This window comes from Lissotriton helveticus, chromosome 5_1, assembly GCF_964261635.1.
Source record: "Lissotriton helveticus chromosome 5_1, aLisHel1.1, whole genome shotgun sequence".
NCBI lineage: Eukaryota > Metazoa > Chordata > Amphibia > Caudata > Salamandridae > Lissotriton > Lissotriton helveticus.
Genome location: NC_136065.1, coordinates 272,105,361 through 272,130,676, shown reverse-complemented (window position 1 = coordinate 272,130,676; position 25,316 = coordinate 272,105,361). Strand labels below are relative to the sequence as shown.

At 42.9% G+C, this 25,316-nt stretch overlaps 1 protein-coding gene across 4 annotated transcripts in view; it reads right to left on the bottom strand.

Annotated features, from left to right (window-relative positions):
• Positions 1-25,316, bottom strand: part of C5_1H9orf43 (chromosome 5_1 C9orf43 homolog) — a 217,362-nt gene that overhangs the window by 178,325 nt on the left and 13,721 nt on the right. For 3 of the 4 annotated variants that reach the window (XM_078642191.1, XM_078642189.1, XM_078642192.1), the window contains exon 2: positions 2,069-2,132. The gene's annotated coding sequence lies outside the window, so the exon portion shown is untranslated. Of the gene's footprint in view, positions 1-2,068; positions 2,133-7,730; positions 7,797-25,316 lie in introns of those variants that run through there. The other variant, XM_078642190.1, reaches the window with a different exon arrangement.

Sequence of the window (25,316 nt, the reverse complement as noted above, 5' to 3'; positions counted from 1 at the left end):
ACTTTCCTGGGAAAACCAATCTGGCCATGTAGTCCATACCAACACAGTAAGGAGCTGTTATAAAACAATGTTCCTAGTGCATTCCAGAAGCACATAGACTCTCCCTCCAGACTAAAGTTACACAAATGCTTGAGCTGGGAGTCATTGTCCCATCCAAGAGTGACTGCTGCCCCCTATTGTCTTTGTTCCAAAACCTGACAGCAGGCTACACTTTTGTATAGACTTCAGAGCAGTAAATAGGGTCTCTAAACTGGATGGATATGCTTTACCAAGAGTAGATGAGTTGATTGAAAAACTGGGAGAGGTTCACCACATAAGTACCATCGATTTAACAAAAGGGTATTGGCAGATCCCCTTAAATCCTTCAGATCAAGAAAAGACTGCCTGTGCTACGTCTGATGTTTTATATCAGTTTACCATTTTGCCATTTGGCTTATACGGTGTCCTCACCACCTTCCATAGACCCATTGATACTCTGCTCCTAAAACATAAAAGGTATTCGTCCATTTATTTGGACGATATAGTGGTAGATAGTAAGACCTGGCGAGAACACATTAAACACCTACATTCAATCCTGCCCAAGCTACAATAAGCTAACCTCCTTATTCATGCAAACAAATCAAGATTTGTGCATCATAAAGTCAAATACTTGGGTTACCTCCTTGGGGAGGGTGTTATTGAACCCCAAACAGAGCAGATAAAAACCATAATTGAAATCCATATCCAAACTAATAAAAAAGAACTGAGAGCATTTCTGCTGGGAATTATCAAAGATGTATTCTTTGCTTCTCTGAACTGTCTGCTCCCCTACGGATATGTTAAGAAACTTGTCTCCCCTTCTGATTTTGAACACCCCTCTCCCACAGTTCTTGAAGCCTTCCAAAAATTGAAAACTGCCCTCAACACAGCTTCTGTGTTACTCTCCCCCGATTTCAACAAGACCTTTATATTACAGACGGATGCTTCTATGTGGGTATTGAGGCAGTATTGTCTCAACTGAACCTGGAGGGACAGGAAAGACCTCTTTTTTATATCAGTAGGAAAGTACTCCCTAAAGAACATGTGTACCCTACCATTGAAAAAGAGTGCCTTGCTCTTAAATGGAGTGTTGAGAAACTTAGTTACTACCTAACGGGTAGGTCATTTGTACTATACACTGATCGTGCTCCCCTTTCATGGCTCCAATGAAATAAAAGAAACAGCAACAGAATTCCAAGATGTTTTTCATCTTTGCAACCCTTCCACTTAGAAGTGCAAAACAGAGCGGGCAAAGAGCAAGGCAACGCTGACTATCTCTCCCGGTTAACCTTTTTACCCGAAGAGGGTGTGGACGATTCTTTACCTTGGCCCTTCCCCTCTGCTCCTACATCACAAGATGCACTTTTCATTTCACAGGCTGCCTGGAAGTCTGTGAACCAGAGAGGGCAGGGCTTGAACTTTGGCCTGAGAGAAGGAGTGGGATTCACCTCAACTCTGCAATGTAAAACGGCAAACGTCAGCTGAAGAATGCCGAGAGGAGACAGGAGAGCCGTCTACAACAACGAGAAGAGAGACATCCCGGGAGACTCTAGAAGCCGTGACAAGCACAGCCCGCATCGCACTGAAGAACTTTGAGCTTGCTGAGGAAGACAGAAGAAAGCCGTGAGGCCACCATCAACGCGAGACGCCCTGCAACATTCCTGGAGGAACGTGGCTGGCTGACGTTCTGATCAGGAGGACACCAGGACACGGAGGACAGAAGGCACTCTGGTTTAAGGGGCAGGTGTGGCACAACTGTACAGGAACTCATACACCCCACTATAGAATATATATATACTTTTTTAAAACATAAACCAATTGGGCCATTTCCTCATAGTTGGAAAATCCTCGTTGTTTATTTTTCTTTGGCTTATTGAAACTCGTGTGAATAGGTACTTTGACCAGGTGATAGATACCACGTTCGCGAGTCAAGGCCTTTATCAGTCTTTGTGATTCACATGATGGTGGGACAGGAGTTTTAAATAACCGGTTGCACTCCCTCACAAAACCATTTCCCTTTGAATGATAAACATTACCTGTGAGCACTTACCTTTGCCTTATCTTCTTCCTATGAGGAACATACTTCCTCCACAGTGGCCTAGTTTCGCTTGAACCTGGAAAAAAAGATGAGAAGAAGATATGTCCCCTTGACTTATGTGCTTTAAGAAACTAAAATAAATGGAATAATACATAAAGACTACAGTGTTTTTGTCTGTGATCTCAATTGATAATATTAACAATATACTGCCACTGAACCAAAAGGTTGAAGAGGAATCACTTCATTTGACTCTTACTTTACTTTAAAATAGCTTTATTCGATTTTTGAGCAAAATCATAAAAGCACAAATACAATACATTCAATACGTCATTAAATAGCAAATACAATCATATGACATATCACATTTTAAAAACGATCATAATAAATAATCCATCATATTTGATAAAATCAGTCTGAAATTAGGGGATGAGGAATCGGAGGTGCACTTTTGAACAGCAAATTTCGGGTAAAAGAAAAATTAATGCAGGTTGCAATCAAAGCGGAGTAAATCCCACGACTCACATGGTCTTCCTCAAGGCAATTAATATTCTCAAATATGATGCCACTGCTTTTACCTCAAAAGCTGTTTCCAGCATCTTCAACTTACAATAAGCAACTCTACATCCCATAATGCCCCATTTAATAAAAATAGGCTTTAAAAACAATTTCCTTGGTGCCACATAGAATTTGAGAAGAGAATAGAGTGAATATTTGATTGGTCCGATGACGCATCACAGTGACACTTTGCCAACCGTTTTGACCAATCATTGCAATTTGGGAACGTTATCAGGCGATAATAGGTATCTGCCCGAAACCTAGTCAGTAACATTCTCGAAAAAGGGCTAGCATCTATTATTAAATAAAGTTGTATACCTTTATAAGGGGCAATGGCCTGGCTTGCCTTAACCGTGTATTTATTTTTTTCGACAAGCCATCTTCTGTTGTCTAAGAATTCCAATATCAGTTTTTTAAGCATACGCCTAGGGACAGATTCTAAGCATGCTGGGTTTTCAAAATATTCTTTATGGCCGATGTCTATTGCCATGCTTTTAACATATTCCAACCATTTAATGTTTCGTACTCCATCTAACTGTAGGCAATCCAAAATAACATCCCTGTTTAGGGATGTTTCTGGAGTAGTCCAGATCTTGTGCCATAGAAGAAGAGGGGAGGATTTAATTATATCCTCAATATATGGGATCCCCAGTTCACTATGGCCGAAGTAAATAGACATTGATTTAGGTGTTGCCAGTAAGTAACGGATGAAATCGTTTTCAGTAAGTTGTATCTGGTCAGTTCTGGTTAAGCCCCAGATACCAGCGCCATAAGTGCCGGTGGGAATGCATTTTGCTTTGCATATTTGTATAAGTTCTTTAACTGGACGTCCACCTAATTTCCTTGCGAAGTTTTTCAAGGCTCCATTAGCTCTACTAAGAGCCAGGTTTCTGGCATACACTGCCTTAGTCCAACTCCCCCTACAATCGAAATTTACTCCTAAGTAAGAGAAATTGGTTGTGTTTTCTATTTTTTTCTTGTTCAAAAAGATTGCCTTAAATGATTTCAGAGTGACACTACATCTCATAGAGTATGTCTTGGGAACATTAATTAAAAGCCGCGTGCATTCATATAATCTGAGAATCCAGCCACCGCCCTTTGCAGGCCGATGATGGTGCGAGATACAATTGCAGCGTCATCCGCGTACAAAAGGATGGGAATGGAATTTCCACCCACAGCCGGATAATCGTACTGGAAGATCTTAAGGTGCTCCGCCACACTGTTTATATATAGAATGAAGATAAAAGGTGCCAAGATGCACCCTTGTCTCACTCCTCTATTAATACTGAATTCATCAGAGCATGCCCCATCCCTCCCGTACCTTACCCTCGCCCCTGCATCCCTATACAGTTCTTTAATAAATAGTATAATCTGCTGTTCTATGCCCATGCCTACTAACGTCTCCCATAACATGGAATGGTCGACGCAGTGAAACGCGGAACTTAAGTCCACAAATGTTATAAAAAGACTTTCGTTCTTTGCTTGAGTGTATTTTGCAGTCAGCAATGCTAAATTGAGGCCCTGTTCTATCGTTCCCTTACCTGGGCGGAAACCATATTGAAAAGTGGATATAACCTGGTGTTCCTCCGCCCAATCCTGCAGCCTATTAAAAATGATTCTGCCTGCTACCTTCATTAGGGCGTCTAAAAGAGATATTGGACGGTAGCAGGCAGGATCATTTCTATTCCCCTTTTTTAAAAATTGGCACCACTATTGCCTCTGGCCATATAGGAATAAAACCTAAAACATTAATGCTATTTAAGACATTTGTTAATAAAGGTGACCACAATTCGAACTCACTTTTATATATGTCGATAGGAACACAATCTGGTCCCGGTGCCTTTCCTGAGGCACTATCCTTAATAGCCCTCAATACCTCCTTATGCTCAAAGACAATCCCCAGTGGGAACTGCTCAGGGGAGTCCAGAATTTCAGTAGCATTATCAGTCACCTGTAGGTTAGGGTTCTTATACAAGGTAGAAAAATGCTCAACCCAAACATCTCCTGATACTGCTATGTCCAGTATGTCAGTATCTTTGTCTAGGAAAAAAGGAGTGTTAACAGCCCTCCAGAAGGTAATATTATCATTTTTTAAGCAAGCTTCATGGAGGCTCTGCCAAATTTCACATTTCAATTCTAGTCTCCTTCTAGCTAGGGAGGTTCGGTAGAGTTTTCGCACCTGTCTAACCCGTTCTAATGATCTTGGTGATTCATGTAATACGAGTATTAGGTTTTTATGTGCCTTTGAGCAGTCTTTATTAAACCAGCTCTTCCCTTTATGAGAATGTTTTTTGTATGGTCTTGACAACAATTTCTTTATCTCAGTAGTAATTTCTGCAAAAGAATCAAGAACATGTTGGGGGCTTTCGGATTCAGACAGACAGATCAATAAGTGGTCAGGAACTCTGATGACCAAATTATGTAGAAAGATATCAGGATCTACCCTCTCCCACTTAATGAAATAGCCGTTTGTGCTGCCTAAAGTTATTGGCGTATGATAAACCGCCTCATTTGTTGGTGTCTGTCCTTTTATTAATAAGGAGAAGGAAATAGGGTAATGATCACTGAAAGCAAGATCTAAAGTCTCCCAGGACAGGACTAAACGCTGATATCTAAGGGATAGTAGGGCAAAGTCAATTATGGAGTTTGCCCCTCTTCCATTGAAGGTGGGTTTAAAATCCTTCGTTGGAGAGCAAATTTCATTTACAAAGCCCAGGTCAAACTCATAGATCAGTGCATTCAGCAGATCTCCTATCCCTAAATGGGCAAAGTGGCTTGATGCTTCTGCCCTATTCTCCTTCAGGGGGCAGATACCAGTATCACTGCTAGTGCAAATTGAGCAAATAAAATCACCTGCCCATAGAAGTGCCAAATCTCCTGCTCCCATTTTCTCCAAGGTCCTTAGGTGCCGCCTTAAATTAGAGATAATGCCATCCCATGAAGAAGCATGGGCGTTATTATAAAAGTTTACAATAGCCAACTTTTTTACACCCGGCCAGCTAATAAAACCTGAAAAAACTCTGCTGAGATAAATTTGATGGCTGTAATGTCGGAAGCATTTGAAATATAAATACATAAGCCACCGTAATTTCTACCATAATTACTTGGTGTACCTGGGGTGTTAAAAGTTTGATATCCCTTTAAATGTATCTCATGGGTCAGCCACGTTTCTTGAAAACAAAGAATATTATATTTATGTATTATATCTAGCCAATCTGGGTCATCGACTTTATTCTTCATGCCCGCTAAATTCCAGGACATGATCAGTTGGCCTTTATGTCTCCTTCTTTTAGGTTTCGCCTGGCGTCCGCTGCGCAGCAGCGTTCGCGCAGGCGAAAACTTTTGAGAACAGTATGATGCCTTTGTCACGCCTCTCACTTCCATTGGCTAGCTCCATAAATGGAGGCTAGCCATTGGAAGTGAGACCTGTCCGTCATGGTCCGAGGCGATTCGTGGGCGTTCCGGCGATGTTTTTCTCATCCTGCCCCTTTTAGCACGTCATGCGGCGGTGGGCGGTGGTTTATTTATTTTTATTTTTTTTGGTTTGTTTTGGTCAGTTCTCTGAAGATGGCGGCCGGGCAGTAGGCTTCATGGCGTGGTCCGCATGGACGACAGCCTAGAGCTGTCCGCACCGAATCCGACATCGCAAGAAAAGGTATTGTGCGCTTAAAACTAACTCTCAACGTACGCCTGGGTAGCGGAGGCTGGTACGCCTCATTGTGCGCTTTAAGACTGACTTGCCGCTTACGCCTGTGTATTGGAGGCTGGCACGCCTCATAGTGCGCTTTCAACTGAGTGGCAACGTTCGCCTGTGCACCCGAGGCTGGTACGCCTCCCTGTGTCCTCCGAGCTAGTTCGCCACGTTCGCCTGTGCACCCGAGGCTGGTACGCCTCCTTGTGTCCCCCGGAGGCTGGTACGCCTCGCGCTTCACTGGGCACCTGTTTGTAGCGTACGCTGGCGCTCCTGAGGCTGGTACGCCTCGTACTGCTGAGTTCAGTGTTCGCGTCGTACGCCGTCTCACGCGAGATGCGTGAGGTTTAGCAGGGCACCTACCGCGAAGCAGCACAAAGCGTACTAGAGCGCTACGAAGCGCATAGAGGGACTAAGGAGCACCAAACCGTCAGGGAAGTGGGCAGAAGGCCCTAAATATTGCCATAAAGAACTGTGGCACCCCTTTATAAAGAACTGTGGCACCCCTTTATAAAGAACTGTGACATTCTAAGCTGTGCATTCTTCCCTGCCCCTTGGCTGTGCTTGCTTTCCTGCCCCCTGGCTGTGCTTGCTTCCCTGCCCGTGCTTGCTTCCCTGCCCGTGCTTGCTTCCCTGCCCGTGCTTGCTTCCCTGCCCCCTGGCTGTGCTTGCTTCCCTGCCCCTTGGCTGTGCTTGCTTTCCTGCCCCCTGGCTGTGCTTGCTTCCCCGCCCCCTGGCTGTGCTTGCTCCCCCGCCCCCTGGTTCCCCTTCCCCTGGCTGTGCTTGCTCCCTGCAACCTGGCTGTGCTTGCTTCCCTGCCACCTGGCTGTGCTTGCTTCCCTGCCCCCTCGTTGTGCTTGCTTCCCTGCCCCCTCGCTGTGCTTGCTTACCTGCCCCCTCGCTGTGCTTGCTTCCCTGCCCCCTCGCTGTGCTTGCTTCCCTGCCCCCTCGCTGTGTTTGCTTCCCTGCCCCCTTGCTGTGCTTGCTTCCCTGCCCCCTTGCTGTGCTTGCTTCCCTGCCCCCTCGCTGTGCTTGCTTCCCTGCCCCCTCGCTGTGCTTGCTCTCCTGAGTGTGTGTGTGGCTCTGGGTGGGTGTGTGTGGCTCTGGGTGGGTGTGTGTGGCTTTGGGTGGGTGTGTGTGGCTCTGGGTGTGTGTGTGTGGCTCTGGGTGTGTGTGTGTGTGTGTGGCTCTGGGTGTGTGTGGCTGGCTCTGGGTGTGTGTGTGTGGCTCTGGGTGTGTGGCTCTGGGTGTGTGTGTGTGGTAGTAATTGCTGTCTGCTGAGCTCGTCCGTAGGGTACAATAGGTCTCACATTTGCGAGAGATTAAGCTAATGGCAATGTAAATGACAATGAACTGAAGTGAAGCCTGTTTAGACCCCGTTAAGCTGCACAGCCATATCCTCAAATAAGTCCAATAAATCAAACTTACATATTTTTTCATATTTTTTCTCTATTTTCTCCATACTTTTATCAATCCTTTTGTCTGTTAATTTCTTCAATTTATTTTACTCATTTCGCTTCCTTCTCAACACTTTCTTAAACAACACAGGAGAAACGTGTTTCCACAAGTCACCGTTTATTCCAGAATACCCAATGCATTTCGGGATTTCCCTTCGTCAGGGGTTTATCTGAGAGAAAAAAATGTATACTTTCAATACAACCCGACTTCTTAACATCAGTGTACAAACATTAAACGTTAAAAATATCGTCAATTAAACATTGTTCTCTTAAAATATTTTAGCAGTATACAACATTTATTGCTCATTTTCTCCTGATTTTGATGTATCGCGTAGCTCATTTATAAAAAAGGAAACTGCAACTTTCTTCTACATTTCTTGTTAATCCCCTCCATTACGACAACTTTAAAGTTAATCCAAACCCCCAGCTTCCACTGTCTACTTTCTATTCCAGTCTCAACTAAAAAATTCGTCCCATACCCTGCTTACCGTGACTCGTGCTCGTAAACTTTTTGCCCTCATCATTCTAATCTGCTTACACATTGTTCCCGCCGTCTCACGGTCTAACTGCGGTTACTCCCGCACTCTTGTTACTTGCACGACTACGCACTGTTTCTGCCATTTTTATCCTGACATCCCTTCCCCCGGTGTTCTGAATTAGTGCTCTGCCTAAAATATGGACCGAAATTCCACCCTCCCGCTATACGACTTGTTCGTTGATACTTCAATAGGAGTCTATAAACACATACACTGTGTCGAGCTTTCCTTGTAAAACTACATCGCCCAGAATGCTTTTCTGAGACAGTTACCAACTCTTCGTTTGAACACAATGTGATGTAACACTAAATTCTTTCAATGCCATGAACAAATAAATGCAAATGCCAAATTGATGTATCTTAATAAAAACTTGTTTGTGTCCAATTAGTTCTCCAAGTCATATTGTATGTAATCTCAGTTTTAAGTGTCACGAAAACAGCTCTCCTGAATGTTCCATGCAATTCTCCATGTTGTTAAATGCGCTTCTTCATTTATCCATGTTTCTTCTTCTCTGTGGGTGCAATCCCTCCGTTGGACGGTAAGTTCATACATAGCAAAAACAGTTGTGGTGAGATGCACTCCTTTTTTCAATGCTTGTTTTTCTTCATATATTCTATATTTGATTAGTTCATTTCCATTAGTTATTCACCTTTGTTCGGCGTGCAAAACCTCTCCGCGCTCCGCCCAAATTGCGCTGCAATTATGAAAACGAACTGAAGTGAAGCCTGTTTAGACCCCGTTAAGCTGCACAGCCATATCCTCAAATAAGTCCAATAAATCAAACTTACATATTTTTTCATATTTTTTCTCTATTTTCTCCATACTTTTATCAATCCTTTTGTCTGTTAATTTCTTCAATTTATTTTACTCATTTCGCTTCCTTCTCAACACTTTCTTAAACAACACAGGAGAAACGTGTTTCCACAAGTCACCGTTTATTCCAGAATACCCAATGCATTTCGGGATTTCCCTTCGTCAGGGGTTTATCTGAGAGAAAAAAATGTATACTGTCAATACAACCCGACTTCTTAACATCAGTGTACAAACATTAAACGTTAAAAATATCGTCAATTAAACATTGTTCTCTTAAAATATTTTAGCAGTATACAACATTTATTGCTCATTTTCTCCTGATTTTGATGTATCGCGTAGCTCATTTATAAAAAAGGAAACTGCAACTTTCTTCTACATTTCTTGTTAATCCCCTCCATTACGACAACTTTAAAGTTAATCCAAACCCCCAGCTTCCACTGTCTACTTTCTATTCCAGTCTCAACTAAAAAATTCGTCCCATACCCTGCTTACCGTGACTCGTGCTCGTAAACTTTTTGCCCTCATCATTCTAATCTGCTTACACATTGTTCCCGCCGTCTCACGGTCTAACTGCGGTTACTCCCGCACTCTTGTTACTTGCACGACTACGCACTGTTTCTACCATTTTTATCCTGACATCCCTTCCCCCGGTGTTCTGAATTAGTGCTCTGCCTAAAATATGGACCGAAATTCCACCCTCCCGCTATACGACTTGTTCGTTGATACTTCAATAGGAGTCTATAAACACATACACTGTGTCGAGCTTTCCTTGTAAAACTACATCGCCCAGAATTTTATTGTCGTAATGGAGGGGATTAACAAGAAATGTAGAAGAAAGTTGCAGTTTCCTTTTTTATAAATGAGCTACGCGATACATCAAAATCAGGAGAAAATGAGCAATAAATGTTGTATACTGCTAAAATATTTTAAGAGAACAATGTTTAATTGACGATATTTTTAACGTTTAATGTTTGTACACTGATGTTAAGAAGTCGGGTTGTATTGAAAGTATACATTTTTTTCTCTCAGATAAACCCCTGACGAAGGGAAATCCCGAAATGCATTGGGTATTCTGGAATAAACGGTGACTTGTGGAAACACGTTTCTCCTGTGTTGTTTAAGAAAGTGTTGAGAAGGAAGCGAAATGAGTAAAATAAATTGAAGAAATTAACAGACAAAAGGATTGATAAAAGTATGGAGAAAATAGAGAAAAAATATGAAAAAATATGTAAGTTTGATTTATTGGACTTATTTGAGGATATGGCTGTGCAGCTTAACGGGGTCTAAACAGGCTTCACTTCAGTTCGTTTTCATAATTGCAGCGCAATTTGGGCGGAGCGCGGAGAGGTTTTGCACGCCGAACAAAGGTGAATAACTAATGGAAATGAACTAATCAAATATAGAATATATGAAGAAAAACAAGCATTGAAAAAAGGAGTGCATCTCACCACAACTGTTTTTGCTATGTATGAACTTACCGTCCAACGGAGGGATTGCACCCACAGAGAAGAAGAAACATGGATAAATGAAGAAGCGCATTTAACAACATGGAGAATTGCATGGAACATTCAGGAGAGCTGTTTTCGTGACACTTAAAACTGAGATTACATACAATATGACTTGGAGAACTAATTGGACACAAACAAGTTTTTATTAAGATACATCAATTTGGCATTTGCATTTATTTGTTCATGGCATTGAAAGAATTTAGTGTTACATCACATTGTGTTCAAACGAAGAGTTGGTAACTGTCTCAGAAAAGCATTCTGGGCGATGTAGTTTTACAAGGAAAGCTCGACACAGTGTATGTGTTTATAGACTCCTATTGAAGTATCAACGAACAAGTCGTATAGCGGGAGGGTGGAATTTCGGTCCATATTTTAGGCAGAGCACTAATTCAGAACACCGGGGGAAGGGATGTCAGGATAAAAATGGCAGAAACAGTGCGTAGTCGTGCAAGTAACAAGAGTGCGGGAGTAACCGCAGTTAGACCGTGAGACGGCGGGAACAATGTGTAAGCAGATTAGAATGATGAGGGCAAAAAGTTTACGAGCACGAGTCACGGTAAGCAGGGTATGGGACGAATTTTTTAGTTGAGACTGGAATAGAAAGTAGACAGTGGAAGCTGGGGGTTTGGATTAACTTTAAAGTTGTCGTAATGGAGGGGATTAACAAGAAATGTAGAAGAAAGTTGCAGTTTCCTTTTTTATAAATGAGCTACGCGATACATCAAAATCAGGAGAAAATGAGCAATAAATGTTGTATACTGCTAAAATATTTTAAGAGAACAATGTTTAATTGACGATATTTTTAACGTTTAATGTTTGTACACTGATGTTAAGAAGTCGGGTTGTATTGAAAGTATACATTTTTTTCTCTCAGATAAACCCCTGACGAAGGGAAATCCCGAAATGCATTGGGTATTCTGGAATAAACGGTGACTTGTGGAAACACGTTTCTCCTGTGTTGTTTAAGAAAGTGTTGAGAAGGAAGCGAAATGAGTAAAATAAATTGAAGAAATTAACAGACAAAAGGATTGATAAAAGTATGGAGAAAATAGAGAAAAAATATGAAAAAATATGTAAGTTTGATTTATTGGACTTATTTGAGGATATGGCTGTGCAGCTTAACGGGGTCTAAACAGGCTTCACTTCAGTTCGTTTTCATAATTGCAGCGCAATTTGGGCGGAGCGCGGAGAGGTTTTGCACGCCGAACAAAGGTGAATAACTAATGGAAATGAACTAATCAAATATAGAATGTAAATGACAATGCCATTTATTTATGTTTTCAAAACCAACACATAAATACAAATTTTGTCATTTACAATGCCAATAGCTCTAACTTTTTCATAGGCGAAACCATTACATTGTAAATGCTTGTTCAATAATATCATCCCCTCTTGACCCACCATTTATATCATTTTGGCCTTTATCCTTGCTTAATTTCTCATCATTTGTGATCATGGGGGTATCATCATGCTCTCTCAAGATTCCCTCACTCCCATGTAAGAGTCAATCAACCCCCTCCATTCCCACAAATGAAGAGAAACGATTTGAGGTTGAGATGTTGAACATAAGAGGCTCCAGAGACCTGCTGTTTGGATTTACTCTTCTTAGGGAATTGCCTACTAGGGCTTTCGGGTAGAAGTAACTTAAATCTCTAGCGGATATACCTCCTTCGTAGCCTTCTGGGTACCAATCTCTGATGTAGTTTACTACCCTGTGGTCCCTGAAATTTATAATAATGGCATTCCCAGATACCACTTTTGGTCTTCTTCCCACCCATCCTATCCTTCGGACATGTAAAATTCGCCATCTAAATTTGGGGATAATGGCCTGTTCACTCTTAGCCAATGCATAGCCTTATTCTTCAGAGTCTGATAACTTTCAAACTTCCCCTCTGGCAGTTCTGGGACCCCTGTTAATACAATAACATAGGGTTCGGCCTCCGGCGGAAGATCTATATGCTGGGCATGGCCTATTATCTTTTTGTCCAAATGGGGAGTCCTCTGCTTATTGCCGTGCTCTAGTTGGCCTTTCCTAATTGGATGTCCGCCCTTGCTTTTATCTAATACTTCCCTAGGCTTAGGCGGTTATGGGACTATGTTTGTAGGCTGTATTGTCAGTGATGTCATTATGAACTGTAAGTTGGCGGTTACCACTGGTTACATGGTTAGTTGTTTTTAAGGCTTAGGGGCAATTGGGGAGTCGATCTTTGTTGCCAGTTCTTTAAGTAAGTGGGTATTAGCACTTCCAATTGCTGTAATGGAACCAAGTTTTTCCGCCATTCGCTTTACCCTTTCAGCCAAAGGTAGTAACAGAGATTTAATCAGATGCTCGATGTTATTCAATAAAGCTTGCTGGGGATCTATAGTCGGATGGTCCTGATCAGCTTTGCTTACAGCTGGGCCCATTTCAATTTCTTAAGGCTCGAAGTGATCTTATGGGTTTTTGCTCGATTCCCCTTTTGCTTATTAGCCCCCCTTTTTCTTTTTTTAGAAGTAGTTCGACCTAATGTTTTAATGTTGACATCCCTCTCATTGGTACGATTTCTAACTATTACTGATGGAGATTCTGCCCGGGTCTGTTCAATTTGTGAATCCGTACTAATGTCAGTGCTGATATCAATGAGATTAGAATCCCCAGGTCTCCCTGCATGATCCGGTAGATCTTGTAACTGGGGGGGGGATGCCTATGTCGTTTGTTTGACTTGTTCTAGAACCATCTTGTGTGGGGGTCTTAACTGACTGAATGGCCTCAAGAGATGAACGTTTATTCAGCCATTCGGAGGATATACGCTGCTCAGTTAATATGATTTCCTTTTCTAACACAGAGGTGGCTCTAGTAATTAAAGCATCTAAGGTCCCTCTGATTGAGCCTCCCACCAGTGATTTGCGTCCTAAGCTAGGGGTACTAGCCATTTCTTTCTCTTTTTATGCAAGAATTAAAACACAGTAAGCATAACAGGCATGTAAGCCTTACTGAATTTATCTTGCAGTAACAATCATAAGTAGAGTCTTACTTCAATGTCCCGAGTAATAAGGACCAAAGGTAGTGGCCCAGCCCAGCCTTGTCCAGCCCCGGACAGCCACAGACGGCCCGCCCTTTGCCCGGGCTTAGCGCGGCTACGCCCGCGCGCGTCCCGCGACGCGGAGGAAGCACAGCAGTTTTGTGCGCCTCCGGGCGCGGAAGTGCTTGTGGGTGGGTGGGGCAGTCCGCCGGGAATTATGGGGGCTGTAGTCCCCCCACTAATTATATATATAAAACAAGGCATATAATGACATACAGTAAATATAAGCAAAAAAGTAAAATACATTAACACAATTTTTAAACAATAATCATAAATTTCATAAAAACATAATAATAATAATTCCTGAGTCAAGTGTTAATAAATGTGTAGTCGACGCGCGTTTCGGCGACCAGCGCCTTCTTCAAGACAGGACAAAATATCAATTACTTGTGATGAAATCTATGTACAGTCTTTTTCTGTGTTTAGTAGATAGGGGTGACTTGTCACGTTAGGTTTAAAAAACTCGTAAAAAGTGCTCGTGCATGAAGCTACATATACAAAGAATATCCATTAAGCAAAAAACGATAGTTTTGGATCCACTTCTATCTCTTAGAGCGACTACGTAGTTAAATGTGCAAATTACCACGCCTCCACTGTTGCAAGCCGGTATTTTTGTTGCAACAAACTCCGGCGCCGAATGTGACCGGGGACACGTTTATCCATCCAGCAAGCCTCCACTTGTTGACCCGCGGTTTTTCCTACAGTTCTGGCACATATATCCCCGTCTGCCAGCAAAGTGCGAACCAATCGTTATACATCATTAATACAACAACACTCATATTTGGAGTAATGGAAATCGCGCATTGAAGCCAATTCATCAAAAGTACCGGCTTGCAACAGTGGAGGCGCGGTAATTTGCACATTTAACTACGTAGTCGCTCTAAGAGATAGAAGTGGATCCAAAACTATCGTTTTTTGCTTAATGGATATTCTTTGTATATGTAGCTTCATGCACGAGCATTTTTTACGAGTTTTTTAAACCTAACGTGACAAGTCACCCCTATCTACTAAACACAGAAAAAGACTGTACATAGATTTCATCACAAGTAATTGATATTTTGTCCTGTCTTGAAGAAGGCGCTGGTCGCCGAAACGCGCGTCGACTACACATTTATTAACACTTGACTCAGGAATTATTATTATTATGTTTTTATGAAATTTATGATTATTGTTTAAAAATTGTGTTAATGTGTTTTACTTTTTTGCTTATATTTACTGTATGTCATTATATGCCTTGTTTTATATATATAATTATTGTGGATTAGTCTATGTATGAATTTTTATAATAAATAATCTGTTCTGAATACGGAAGTGGGTTCTTGTGTCCCAAACACGATTCATGTGGGCAAGTGTTTTTTGACCGCCTGGGTTGATACTTACACAGCACTTTTTCCCTGACCTAGGGGTTATTACTATCAGTCGTACAGGGTACCCTTGTTTTTTGCAAGGGCGGCAAAAAGTACAGGTCCCAACAAGTAGTGGATAGCGTTGTGGTCGCCCGCTCCTTCGAGGGAGCACCGCAGTTTTGTGCGCCTCCGGGCGCGGAAGTGCTTGTGGGTGGGCGGGGCAGTCCGCGGGTATTATGGGGGCTGTAGTCCCCCCACTCAGCGGCCGCAACTGATGTAATGGGCGGCGGCGGGGGGGAACAGCAATCAAGATGACAGCGCGCTCACAGCACTATGTTCCCCAGGCACAGGCTTCTCCAGGTAAGGGCGGCAAAAAGTACAGGTCCCAACAAGTAGTGGATAGCATTGTGGTCTCATTTACTACTTCCAAGTAATTTTCCCCTAATGAATCTTTCAAAATTGTCTTTAGGTGTTTCGCAATGCTCCTGCATGTTCCTGTTCCGGTTTTCTTGGCCTTCCATTCCCTGCGTTGTGTGCTGCTGCTGTTGTGGCGAATTCAGGAGTTTTTTTTCCACTTCACGCTTTTTCTTCCTGGCAGTTTCCTTAGAGGGCATAATTCAGCTCCTTGTTTCATCATTGGATGGCAAGATGGGTTCCATAGATGATTGTCCAAGTTTCATATGCAGAACCTTCAAACCCAGCTGGGTTTCCTTGCATCCAGCTCTTGAGAGAGGGATTCACAGGGCTGCTTCAGATACATCTGCAAAATGGCAACTCAGGCTTATAACAGTTCTGGATTTTTGGGGAATCCATTTCCACCGGAGCAACAGCACAAGTTACAGCCATGTTGAAGACTTGGCTACAGAGTGCACTAAGCACAAATGCCATTGAAAGTCCTCTGACCTAAGGCAAAAGAATATTCCCAAATTTGAGACTTTCTTTGATGCAGACAGTCAGAGAGCTTAGCGGAGTAATCCTCCACTGCAGAGGTTGATCTATGTACAAACCTCATAGTTCAAAAGATGATACGTATAAGCATAATCATAAGCAATTCAGTTTGTGGAGTGGCTATAACGAGTCACATAGCCCCAACAAATGAATTACGAATACCATTCAATTTCAAAAACTTAATGTAAATCAGAGTCTGTCTTTGTCCATCTAGCCACAATGTGTTACTCCTGCTCTTTTCTCAGTATATGCAGTCACCAAATTAAATCCAGCCATCTCAACGATTATGTTCTGCTTATCCTCATACCGGATACCAGGTTCTGCTGCGTAACAGTTATACCAGGGGGAGACTGCTACACACACCTCACAACGATCACCTACACATACTCATGCCGTTTCTTTGACGGGGATGGACCACGCTGTATGAAAACTGATAAGACCACAAAAGTGAATATACATTGCAATAGCTAGTATAGTGAAGGCAGAGGGTCTTAAGACCCACACCCCATTGCAACGCCTCCCATAAAGATAACCTAAAACCTCTACACACCCATACAGGGCTGGAGAGTAGGTTGTAAGACTTCCTCACAGCTGCGAAACACAATGTCAGGGCAACTAAAATCGAGCCCTCCATGCCAATCTACTCTCACTTGATTGGGTCAGGAATGGTCTCTGGGCACTCCCATAGATTACTTCCTTCTGTTGCAGGCCTCATATTAGTTCTATTTTAGAAGATCCGTACTCTCTTGTTACTTACTTATTGTACAACATGCAATACAAATTGGAGAAAACACATAGATCTGGACTTGTCAGTTGCCATAAAGTGTTGTACAGATGTTTGTGTAGATGAGTGGAATATTTTTCAGCGAAAGATGTGGGTGGCACCAAATATCCATATAATTTGGTACTATTTGGTGTATAACCATGGCTGAAGGAGTAAGAGCAAGAGGGTTAGTTAAGTAAGTAGGAGGGTTAGGGCGATGAAACTAGCAGTGCCCCATTCTCCAAAGTTCAAAACCTTAAACTTCCTACCTGCATATTTTGAGCCGAGTAGTGACCCCCTCACTAGAGGATGGCACTAAAAGATCCGTGAAGGAATGAATTAATGAGATAATTTATAAAGGGGCATCTTGATGCTCAGAGGAAGGCAGCGAGTACAACAGCTTGTGAGGCTTTATCTTTTAATATTCATTCAGTACATCATAGATCCTTCAAAGGTATACTACCCTATCGCCCACCGGGACCAAAAAGTGGGTTTTTGGATACGATGGGTACCTTACTAGAAGAAGGACTATGCCTAGAGTCTTATACGGTATTGGGTGATTTTAACTTCTATCTTGAAAGCCCTTTGGATCCAGACACCAATCGGCTGGAGCAAATCTTAGAGACAGGAGGCCTCAAACAGTTGGTGAAGGCCCCAACTCACGAAAAAGGACATACCCTGGATGGGATATACGCTAATAATTGTGACCTAGTTTGCACCTCACTTCTCCCGAACTTGTGGTCTGACCACTGTGCCATTCAGTTTGAATTGAACAGATAGTACAAAATTGGCCCAAGAGATTGTAACCAGAGCATGGGGAAGACTGGACATTAAGAAATTTGAAAATTCCCTTAGGAGTTCGATGCGCCCTCTTCCACTGAGAGTGGAAGATGCCACTGTAGCTTATAATCAATGGCTAGTTTACAATTTGCAACCAACTAGCTCCCAAAAAAAAGTGGACTCCGAAACTCGCTTTACCGTCAGCTCCTTGGTATTCTGATGAGCTTATAGCCCAAAAATTGGCTTGTAAGCAATTAGAGAGGGTATGGCGTAAAAGGTATGCTGATGCAGATAAGGAAAGATACAAACATTGCATCACTACTTATAAACAATCGCTATTAGAAGCACAACAAAAGTTTTTTCAATACAAATAGCATCAGCCAAATCCAATTCAAAGGAACTTTTCAAAACTATTAAAAAACTGTCTACCTGAATGCTCCCAAGAGCCAGGGCAATCCAGAATTCACTAAAGCCAATAAAATAGCACAGATGAGCTCTTATATGAAGGGACTGTACAATCTTGGCTCTTCACAGATATTTGACCAATTCTCTCCCCTGGAGTTATCAGAGACAATCAATGTTCTGAACTCGATCTGATCAGGAGCCCCTAATGACCCTTGCCCTGTCCGGGTTATTAAACAAATTCCAGAGGTGATTGGAATGGCATTGACGCCCCTGTTGAATGACAGTTTTGCCTCAGGCATATTTCCCAAAATTTGGAAGAAAGCTTCTGTTCTTCCTTTGTTGAAGAAGCAGACTCTGGACCCTAAAGATCCCAACAACTACAGGTCGATCTCACGGCTCCCTTTCCCTGCCAAAATTTTGGAAAAGACAACGAACATCCAACTCAGTGCATTTCTTCAGCTTAACAACTCTCTGGACCCATCGCAATATGGGTTCAGAGCATACCATAGCACTGAGCTGGCTCTGTTGAAATCCACGGAGGAGATCAGAGAGGCCGTGGACAGGGGAGGCAATGCCGTATTGATTCTGCTGGACTTGTCTGCGGTCTTTGACACGGTCCATCATAAAGTATTAAAGGATCGGTTGTCTGAGATCGGAGTTGAAGGTCAAGCTTGGAAACTACTACAATCCTTCCTATCTGATTGGTCACAAACCGTGTATTTTGATGGTAATACGTCCAAACCTTTTTCACTCCCTTGTGGGGTGGCACAGGGCTCATCACTCAGCCCAACGCTTTTTAACATATATGTGGCACCACTGGCAGGAGTTATTAGGTCCTTTGGCTTCCAGCTCACCACCTACGCTGACGATACACAAATAGTGTTGTCATTGACTGAGGGAGGTGAAAAGGAAACAGGGTAACGTTTCCATGACTGTATGAGTGCAATCTCGGGCTGCATGTCTTCTAATTGTTTAAAACTTAACTCCATCAAGACCGAGGTCATAAAGTTTGGGAACAATCCTCGTGTGTGGACACCTGATTGGTGGCCGGAGGACCTTGGCTCTTGTCCCATACCCACAAAGAAAGCCAAAAACCTTGGTGTATTGGTGGACAATAAACTTACCATGGGTGATCAAATAAGCATGGTGATCTCAGCCTGTTTTATGGTCCTTAGAATCATAAGAATTAACTAAGTTCTTTTTGACCGAGAGCAGTCTCAAGACAGTGGTTACGGCCCTCAAAATATTGTGTTTGGACTACTACAATGGCCTATATCTTAATGTCCAAAAGCAACATACTAATAGGCTTCAACTAGTCCAAAACGCTGCAGCCAGATTTCTGTCTGGAACGCCGAAATTTGTTTCTGTGAGAAGAACTTAAGAAATTGCACTGGCTCCCAGTAAAACAAAGAACTAGCTTTAAGGAATTTGCACAGTTTTTAAGGACATCAATGGAGCTGGCCCTGAGTTCCTTAGGCTCAAATTCCAATGGTATGTCCCTGGAAGAATGATACGGTCGACTGGAGCCAAGCAAGTGCAAGTCCCCACATTTAAAAAAGTCAATTGGGGAGGCAGGAGTTTCATTCTCTGGGCCTCTAGAGCTTGGAAGGAGCTTCCTTTTCATCTTAGGAATGCCCCGGGTCTCCTCTCCTTCCGGAAGGATTTGAAAACATGGCTCTTCTCTCAGTAGTATACACTAAATTCCCCGGTAACCAGTACTTAGCGCCAGGACACCCCCTGGGTAACTGTGCGCTCTACAAATGCAATTAACATAACATAACATAACATAACAGCCAAAATCAAACTAGGACAAGTTGAAAAAACACGTTTTCAGCTGCTTCCGGAAGTGAGTTTCTTCTGCAGTGTCAAGTAGGGCAGAGGGAATAATGTTATTCCATGCCCTAGCCACTACAGGGCATCCCTGTTCCATCCCTTTTAGAGAGCCTGATCCTAGGATACTTCAGGAGCTAGGCATCAAGAAATAGCAAGGCTCCGGAAGGATGAGAGGGGATTGGCCTATCACAGAGGTATCCAAACCCAGTCCTATAACATACTTTATGGGCCAATACTAGTGCTAATCCAAAATTATTGTAATAATTCTTTTGTCACATTTCAAAGCTAATAATTGTATATATGGACATATCTATTTGATTGTATCATAGTACTGTCTTGCATGCAATGCATTATGGGTAGGGTGGATTTACCATATCTTTTTCAGGGTACAATACCATATGTGTACATAACGGTGTTCTCAGCTCACCTGGGATTGAGGAGATACACAAGGTTGAACTTTGGAATATATCTATGGTCGCCGAGCTGTGGGAGGTGCTGTTTGGCCACCAAGGGGTCATCAAAATCAGCGATGAGGTATAATTCTATGTCAGGACCGGAAGCTCCAATTATGCTTCTCATTTCTTTACTGGAAGTCTCAGCAGCCAATCAGATAACAGTAAAAGTAAAATAACACTACAATACCCATAAGCATACTGGGTATCACCTGACAACCATAGAGTAACCCCTATAAAGGGTCCATAAGAGAATACCATATCCTCTTTCTTTGCTGCTCCGCAGCCAGTTAAGTGCTTTATCTTTAACTGGTCATATTTCATTGTCACTTTGCTTTGCAGCGCATTTCATGTCGCTTTATTGCTGTGCTATGCTGTGTCTACTTCATGCTGTTTACTGTACCTGTGCTTCTCAGGCGCTCTATACGTTGCTGTGGTGCTGGCTCGCAATTGCGGCTTGGTTTGCAGTGTGGCGCTCATCGTGCTTTGCGTTCTCTTTGTTTTGCCGTTTTTCCGCTTTGTGCTCGTTGCAGGGAGAGTGTGTTCGCCTCCCCGGTTCGGGCGCTTTAAGAACGCGCGGGTTATTTGGTGGAGCGGAAGTGCGGGGCTAAAGGACTACACGCTTCTGTATCGCGTAGTCCTTTTTCTATTGCGGACAGACGGCCGTTAGCCGCATGCGCAGTGGCCATTTTCTTTGTTTACTTTCAGTGTGCACATCGTGAAATTCAGCACAGGAGCAGCACTTCAATTGCTCATTGCCCACAAGCCTGTCCAAGCCACGGATGCATTTCTGCAGGACTGGCCGTCTCATGTTTGGTATGCCTTTCCCCCGTTTGTAATGATACCCAGGGTCTTAGCACGCACGAAGCTTTATCAGTCGGAATTGATTCTGATCACTCCTCTATAGAGGGCTCAGGCTTGGTTCCCGGCTCTTCTACAGATGATTTGAGCAGTGCCACTCCTTCTTCCCCAGTGTTGGAATCTGTTGCTGGACCCTCTCAACAACCCGCATCCACTGATAGAGTCAGGTCAACTCCTTCTGGTTGCATGGCGGGTTTCGGAGATCGCTGGAAAATCCCAGGCCTTTTGCGAGACGCTACCAGTTTTATCAGCGAGGCTTGGTCTTCCAACACACACAAACGGTGTGCCACAGCTTGGAAAACAATGGTGTAGTTGGTGCGAACAACGGGAGGTGGATCCCGCTTCAGCAGATATCTCTTTGTGAATTTTCCTGCATCAATTGCTTCTTCCGGTCTCGCTTATAGAACGTTTAATAATTTTCGATCTGCCATTTCTGCAGTCCATATAACAATCAATGGCAAACCTGCTGGTGAGCATCCATTAGTTTGTAAGTTACTCAGGGGTAACAGGTTGGTAAAACCACCTTGTCCGAAGTATGTTGATTTATGGGATGTTTGTACTGTTTTGCAATTCTTAGAGGCTTGGCCCTCCAATAATTCTCTATCCCGCAAACAGCTTTCAGCAAAATTGACTATGTTATTATGCTTGGTTACTTGTAAACGCGTTTCTGATATTCGTGCTCTGGATCTTAAAGGTCGTAGATTTTCACCTGAAGGTGTCACTTTTGCAATATCCAGACGCACTAAGTGTAATACTGCCTCTGTTACTTCCCCGAGTTTTCCCAATAATCCAAAACTTTGCGTGGTGCAATGTATTAAGGATTATGAGGTAAGTGCTGCTCCATTTCGGCAAGATATGCATGGTCAATTTTTGATTGCTCTTCAAAAACCTTTTCGCCCTGTGAGTCCAGCTACATTAGCAAGATGGGTGAGATGGCTCATGTGTGAGGCAGGTATTGATGTTACAAAATTTGGTGCACATTCAGCTCGTGGAGCTATGGCTTCAAAAGCTATTTCCAATGGGAGTGAGTTTCTGATCCTAAATGAGGCGCGTTGTTCTATCTCTTTGGACTGTCTGATGGCTACCTAGAGGTTCCGGTTTTTCTGAAGATGCAAACATCAAATCTTCTGTTCCAGCCAGGTGGACTGCTGTTTTCAGTGCTTGAACTTCTTTACTTCCACGTTCTTCATGTTGGACTGATTTCTTCACTTTAACTGGTATATTTTACCAAAGAAAGAGGATATGGTATTCTCTTATGGACCTTTTATAGGGGTTACTCTATGGTTGTCAGGTGATACCCAGTATGCTCATGGGTATTGTAGTGTTATTTTACTTTTACCGTTATCTGATTAGCTGCTGAGATTTCTAGTTAAGAAATGAGAAGCATAGTCCTCGCCTCCATGTCCTTAATAGAATTGAAAATTCTTTTCATGTGTGTTAGCAAATTTTGAAATATACTCCAAATTGCAAATTAACACCACCAACACAGCAGAGTGACATTACCAAGGTTCTCCTAGCATGGCCTCATGCTGAACAAAGAGAAGTGCAGGTTCTCCAAACAGCTATTTGAATTCTTTAGAAATATCTTTTTGTCTGAAGTCATCAGCGTAGACCCCGAAAGGCTGATGAAATCCGCAATGACCTGCACCAACATCAGCGACAGAAGTTTTGTCGGAATGGCTAACTACTGCAGGACATTCATCCCACACCACGCCACCCTGACAGAGCCGCTACAAACCCTCAACACAGCACATGCCAAGTGGGAGTGGGGTGAACCCCTGAAAAGCAGCTTTCACACAAGTCAAAGATGGCCTACTCCATGATGTCACCATGGCACACTCTGACCCTAGGAAGGAGCCAGAACTGACTGTTGTCGCCAGCCCAGTAGGACTTAGAGACTTATTAGTTCACAAGCTGGGAAAAGGGCAGAGAATCTCAGTGGCTTTCACAGTTCAGGCAATGATTGAAGTGGAAGCCTGCTATGCACAGATAGGGCAGAAGGCTCTGGCCATAAAGTGGGTTGCAGACGCTTCTACTTATACCTGTTCAGAAAGAAGTTCAAAGTTGTGACTGAACATAAACCTCTAGTGAATCTATTCCAAGGGTCTTTCCAGCACCCTCTGACAAGGATAGAAAAGTGGGTGATACAGTTGCAACAATATCAACATGAAGTTAGTGCCTTGAGCAGAGAATCCCACAGATTGTCTCTCAAGACACCCCATACATCATTCAGAAGCCAAGCAGTCTGCGACCACCGAGTTGTATGTCCAATTCGTCATCCAAGCAGCATGCCCACAAGCCATAACCCTCCAAGACTTCATCCAAGCCACCAGCTGGGATGATTACCTGGGGAGAGTCACAGAAGCTATCCACCAAAACCAATGGATCATTTCCTAGCAAAGCTGCACCAGCATCCAGAGGTCGAGAGAAATCTTAGAATAACTATGGCAAACTAGGACCGAACTCAGCATAACAAGCAATAGTCTCCGGGTTCAAGTCCTAAAAAAGGAAGTGGGGGGATTCACCAAATTAGGCAGAAAGGGTGTGACGTTACCACATGGGATGTCACAGAAAGTGAGATCACAGGAAGTGACATTACATGTGGCATCATAGAACGTGGCATCATAACTCATGACCTCACAGGATGTGGCATCAGTTCTTTAGACCTTACATATGTTTAGTAGGTCTATCACGAGCACATTTGAGTGAATTACTGTATTTCACAAATTAGATTTTAATTTGGGTTTGTGCCGAAATACAGACGCAACCCTGACACAAAATCTGGGCCTCAGCTTATACATTTTTTTACCCCTGCCACAAAGAGATTGGCAACATGGAGAAACATGGCAGTACATCTGTTCTGCTTAATTGATTCCAATGTCTGCATTTTAAAATATCTTAAGGGTTAAGGCACCTGCTGCAGAGATCTTTGTATGCCAGCTAAATCTCAGGGAATAATAATAATGGTAAGATAACTCAGGAAGATAATGTATTTGCTGGGGAGATCTGGGCTTTGCCTAGTTCTAGTTTTGAATCAAAGTAGCATAATGGTTAATATGTCTCCTACAAAGCAAATTATGTAACACGCAAATGACAGATTTTTATTTTATGTAAATGGGAAAGTGGGTTACTAATTTTAAGACAGAGAACCTTTTGTTACTTGCAGTTCATAAATTGTAAACCTTCCACAGTGAGGTATGATGGAAATGTGGCTTCTATGCCTTGTAACCCTCATACTCTTATGTAATACAGTCTGTATATTAATGTACACAAAAGTGATTTACTGCCAGTGGTTAAGCTGTACGTGTGATGTAAAGTGCTCTGACACCCTACATTGGCATGAGTAGTGCTAAAGCACTATATAAGAAATAACACAAAAAAGTGGTATTTAAACTGCTATTTGTGTAAATACTCGTGCGTCCAACACATCTGACATTATTACAGTTTATGCATATCTCTTAGTTACAGGGACTAAACAAAATGAAAATCATTTCTCTCTTATGTACCTGTGAAGTGATAAGACGTGAGCCTTTGTTTCCCCTCCATTACATCTAGGTGTGAGGCTCCTATTAGCTCCCAGCCAGTACTCCTGCAAAAAGAGGCCTGATGGCCCCTTAACACAGGCTTTTGTTATGGGTGAAGCTGGAATCTGATAAGCTTCTTCCCCGCCTGAATCCATCATCACCTAACACCCCTGTAAATCTCTATGTGCTCATGTGACCACTGACTTTGGTAGTTTCACCAACAAACACCACATGCTTGGTTTCATTGATGCTCACTTGAACTTTCCTGTGGTGGAGATTGTAGAAACTCTGGCCTTCAAGCATGTGAAAGCCAAGATGGAAAAGACGTCAGAAATCTTCAGGTTATCCCTGGAAATCTGCTCAGACAATGGACCGCCATTTCAAAAACATGATTTCCAAATCTACTTGAAAGACCTCATCGTCAAACATTGCTATATTACTCCATGGTGGCCACAAGCTAACACCGATTTTGAGAGATTCATGAGGACACTCACTAAAGCACTCAGGATTGGCCTGCGCCAAAGGGAAGGCCCCGAGAACAGACTACACAACTTTTTGAGGGCATAACGAAACACGCTGCACTATGTGACACAATGCACGCCAGCCTCCGTACTCTTCGGGAGGGCAGTATAAGACGTATTCCTGGCTGCTCCTCGATGGAGTTTCAAGAAGCTCAATGTGATAATGAGTCACCAGCAGAGGACTCGAAATAATGAGAGGGGACAC